Genomic DNA, 5,262 nt, shown 5'->3' on the forward strand with positions numbered 1-5,262 from the left:
CGGGGGCAACACTGAGGGTTGCGATCCGTTGCCGGACACGGAAAAAGACAAAAAGACAAAAAAAAAAAAAAAAAAGTTCAATATAAATGCACATGCTATTAATACCATTCAGTACCATTTTTAAAAACCATGAGAACACTGAAAGCTAAATTCAAGAGAGAGTTTGCCTCTGGGTATTGGTGGGGACTATAATCAGAAATTCACTGGGGGTTCGAATGTGCTGTTATGCTTTGTTTCTTAAGGCATATGGAACGTATTGAGGTTTCTTTTATATATATATATATATATTTTTTTTTTTTTTTTTTAAAGATGACTGGTAAGAGCATCTTAACCCCTGACTTGGTGTTGTCAGCACCACGCTCTCCTGAGTGAGCTAACTGGCCATCCCTATATAGGGATCCGAACCCATGGCCTTGATGTTATCGGCACCGCACTCTCCCAAGTGAGCCACAGGCCGGCCCTGAGGTTTGTTATATTCTTTATGACTTCTTGCATGGATAAAATATTTTATAATATGTTAAAATATGATAATTGAGCTCTTACTATGTCCTGTGCACTGAGCTACTTTGAACTCTTGTGGGAAAAGGCAAATACAAATGATGCAAAGTGCCTGAACTGTTCCCCAGGAGGCTTGAGGGAGTCAGGGAGGACTGGTCAGATTTGTGCTTCTTGTGACTGTTGTTTCAGGTTGAGTAGGTGGGACAGGACAGAATACAAGGAGTGTTCCAGGTAGAAAGAATATTATTGCTAAAAAAAGGACACAAGAGGAAATTGGACTGCTGGGTGACAGATAAGTCTTTAATATGGCCAGATTTGTGATGCAGGCTGGGTTCTCCAGGAAACAGACAGTGTATTTAGGTGATTCATTGGGGAGGAGACATTGAACTGTGCTGGGCTACAGTGAAGGCATCACACAAAACCAAAGGATGGCCTCCAGAGATGTCCCAAACTGAGACAAGTGGGTGGATCTTTTGTACTGCTGCACAGACAGAGCATCATTGGATGTGTAGGCTGCCTCCTAGAAGAGGGTGCCTAATGTTGGGAGAGGAAGCACCCTTCAGCTGAGGGTAGTTCCCAAGGAGGGACTTTTTTGTAGCCATCAGCAGCCAACACCCCCAGTACCTGGGAGCATAAGAGCCGTGGCCCTAAGGGGGACATGGCAGCACACCCCAGCAGTCCTCCCTCCACAACACTCGGACCCACTCCCTTCATGTAAGTTCACCCATCCAGGAGGAGCAGCTTCAGGATTCCGGTTGATCCCCTTTTCTAGAGAAACCGATAAGAGGAAGACTGACATGATCCTGGAGCCACAACAGACACTCATCATCCCCCTCCACTATTACGCACTGTAGAGTCCCCTCCCCCCAGGTAGCACCTTTGCTCTTCTGGGAGGCTTTCCTGATGGAGTGATCCGGAATGCCGTCCCAGAGGCTTCGGAGCCCCCGGTCACCATTCCCTTCTCGGGCTGGGGCTGTTGTTCTCATCCACATACCATCAAAGTTGGGCAGGAGAGGGCCAAGAGACACCCCAGTGACTCATGTGGGTGCCAGACTTGCTCTTCCCCACTCCCACTGTGTAATAGCACCCCACCTCCTCCTGCTGGTCAGGAGGTGACCTTTCTTGGCCTGCTAGTCTCTTGGCACGAGGAGCCTGCAGTGAGCAGGTGGCAGCTATAACTTAAAGTTTGATGAGACTCTTCCTGTGTCCCTTTTTGAAAGTGTTCCTGCTCTGGGAATCAGGACTTCTGGAAGAGCCCAGAATTGTGAGAACAGGAGGTGCAAATTCCCGAGAGTGACAGGAAGCAGAGCCACTCCTTCCTCTCCCTGGTTCTCACACCCACGTCTTCTGCTCAGAGGGGATGCAGCACCATTCAAGATGTATACTGCATCTTGAAGGATGGCATCCCCTCTCCTCAGGCCATCGACTCTGAGCCAAAAGGGTGGTGCCGTGTGTGTTACGGGACCAGTGGGCCCAGTGGCCATGGGTTCACTACTGATAACCAAAAGAATCTGCTCTGACCAGGTCAGCTAAATTATGTTGCTTTGGGAGATCTGGGATAAGTCAGTAATCATGTCCACCTGTCCTGGAACACATTTGTAAGACTGTTTTACTCAGAAGTAGCCATAATGGTGCCAGAAAGCCATAAAATAACCTTGAATACTTTAGCCTTACCCTATCCCTGCATGTAGAATGTGACTTAGTAACAATCCCAAATCTATATGTTGAATGCTACCAGTAGGAAGCCTGATAAAGTACTTAGGTGGAGCTGTCTTTCTCTCTCTCTCCTTGGACCCTCCCCCTTCCTGTAATTAAGCTCTGCTGGCCTCTTGGGAACACATTGTCAGGGCTACCTGATCTACCTGTCTTCCCAGTTGCAATCATTTTCGCTCAATAAATCCATACCATATGTATGTGGTCTCAGTTTCTTCTTAGGTCAACACTACCATCACCTCCTTTGCTAGAAGGTAGGTCCCTTGGTCCAGTGCAAGGGTAGGCAGGTCACCCGTGGGTGGATTGGGCACTCTGAAACCCACTCAGAATACATGCCAATGAATCACATCCCACGTAAGCACGCAAGTGCAAGGGGGACTGGGAAAGCTAGTCTTTACCTGGGGTCCATGTTTCTACCTAAAATTCCTTTCTATCACTGAAGAATGGAGGGGTGGATATTGCATGCAACAGCAGTCTCTGCTGCACTTAGGACTGGAGCTAGCAGCACCCACAGCTAGAATTAAAGAGCAGAAGTGAAGGGTGACCGCATAAGGATATATCAGAAGACTCGAGCCTTTGGAGCCGTTGGCTAACGAAATCTGCTGCCAGGCAAAGTGAGGCCCACCATGCCTGTCCCACCTGCTCTCCTCCCCGCCAAGTGCCCATATTCTGTGTCCCCCAAGTGCTCAGTTACTCTGACAAAGTGCTTTCAGCTGAAAGTAACAAACCACTTGACTAGCAGCAATTTAAACAAATAAGTCTATCTTCCTTTCATGAAAAGTCCAGAGGCAGGCAGCTGTTCTGTTGGCTGAGCTTCTCAACAGTGATGTAGGGGTGCTGTGATATGCCCCACATCTCTCCCGCAAGACTGAGCTGCTGCTGAGCAGAGCCCCTCCCCCAAACTGTCCTCTGCCCAAGGAGCTGCCTCACCCCATGGACAACCCACACCCAGTGACAAAGGCCCAGCCCCGTGCCTCAGTGCAGGCCACCTCTGAAGGGCTGCCCCAGCTCCAAGCTCCCAGCGGGATGGATTGGCTGAAGCCATCCTTGCAACTGCATGGCAACTCAACCTCTCCTCGCCCAGGACTGCGCTGCTCAGTCCCTCACAGGCCTGGTTCCAAGGTGCATCCTGTAAACCTGCCGGGAAATCTCCCCACATCCGTCATCTCAGATGAGACAGACATCCTCAAGCTCAGGCTAGCCAGCTCCTGGTCACAATACAGTGTCATAGCTCCATCAGGTGCTCATACCAGTGTCACAACCAGGAAGGGGAGAGGGGGGAGAGCAGAAAATGGGTAAGAAAAAAAACTTCTCCTGGGGTTCTGTTTTATCCAGGAAGGGAGCCCCTCATTGGCCAGAACTAACTCAGGTACCAAAGGATGGACCAATCACTAGGGAGAATGGGCTGCCATGACTGGTTTGGGCCTATCAGAACTTCCCCTCTGGGACCACTTTCTACTAAACAATGAATCAGCCCACTGCAAAAGCAGGGTTCTGTGTGCGGAGTAGAGGGTGGGGTTGGCTTGGAAGGTATCAGTCAGTGGGTGTCACAGTGGGGGTGGTCAGGGTAAGGAGAGCTCTGAGGATCACCTGGAACTCAGAAAACAGAGCATCCCCACTCCCTTTCCCACCTCGTCCCAGCCGCCCTCCACACCTCTGCCACAGTGCACAAATCTGATCTTAATGTGGCCACCTCCTTCTCCTGTCTGGAACTCTCCAGGGATCCCCCATTGCCTTTCAGGGAAAGTCAATCTTCTCTGCTTGCTATAGCAGGACGTTTGCGTTTAGAGCCTTTTCTTCCTTCTCTCCTTCACTCTCCAGTCCCACTTCTGGCCAAACCAATCATCAGGGTGGAAGAGGGTACCCACCTCAAAGCATTGTGGTGCTGTGTTACTTCTCGTCTTCCAAAGCTGAAGTCTCTAATGGGCAAACAGCGTGGGGAGCTGAAAATGAACTGGAAGACTTTATGTCTTTTTCCTCCTGTTCATAATGTTCTCCCATCTGTGCTCTGTTACCCTGAATCACTGAGAACACCTCACTGTGCTCTGGTTTGCCTGCTCCCCTTGGCTATCGACAGAGCAGCAAACACAAGTTTTCACTCGGGAGAGTGTGGTGCTGATTACACCAAGGCCACAGGTTCGGATCCCATACAGGGATGGCTGGTTAGCTCACTTGGGAGAGCGTGGTGCTGACAACACTGAGTCGGAGGTTAAGATCCCCTTACAGGTCATCTTTTTATAGGGGGAAAAAAAAGAACCATTTACTGAGCATTGAGGCAGCAGCCACATCTGGGACAGAGCCTGCCTGACATCTCCATCCAAATTCCTGTCAACACTCAATGGGAATGCGAGGTTGGAGAGATGGGAATCTGGAGATGTACAAAAGAGAGAACTAAGCCCACCTTCGAGGAGCTCACAGTGTAAAGAGAGATGGAAAGAAACGTTTGCTATTAAAATGCAGTGAGAAGAAGAGTGGTGTGATAGAGCCGTGCACGCGGAGTCAGACCAGTGCCGGAGAGGAACACAGAAAAGACACTCTTATCAGTAAGCATGTGGGAGGGGGACGGATGGCATCAAGAAAGTCCTCCGAAAGGACGCTGAGCAGAAATTAAAGAAGGGTTGACGCTCCTTCCATGGGGAAACGTACAGAAATTGTGGTACACACACACGTGCACGCACACACGCACACACACACATACCACACGCACACACACACACACAAATATACCACACCACACACACGCACACACACACACACCACACACACCACACACACACATACCACACACGCACACCACACACACACACCACACGCACCGCACACAAACACCACACACACACACCACACCACACACACACATACCACACACACCACACACACACACATACCACACACAAATATACCACACCACACACACGCACCACACACGCACCACACACACACATACCACACACACCACACACACACACATACCACACACAAAAATACCACACCACACACACACACCACACACGCACCACACACACACATACCACACACACCACACACACA

This window comes from Galeopterus variegatus, unplaced genomic scaffold (genome assembly GCF_000696425.1).
Source record: "Galeopterus variegatus unplaced genomic scaffold, G_variegatus-3.0.2 Scaffold6125, whole genome shotgun sequence".
Taxonomy (NCBI): Eukaryota; Metazoa; Chordata; class Mammalia; order Dermoptera; family Cynocephalidae; genus Galeopterus; species Galeopterus variegatus.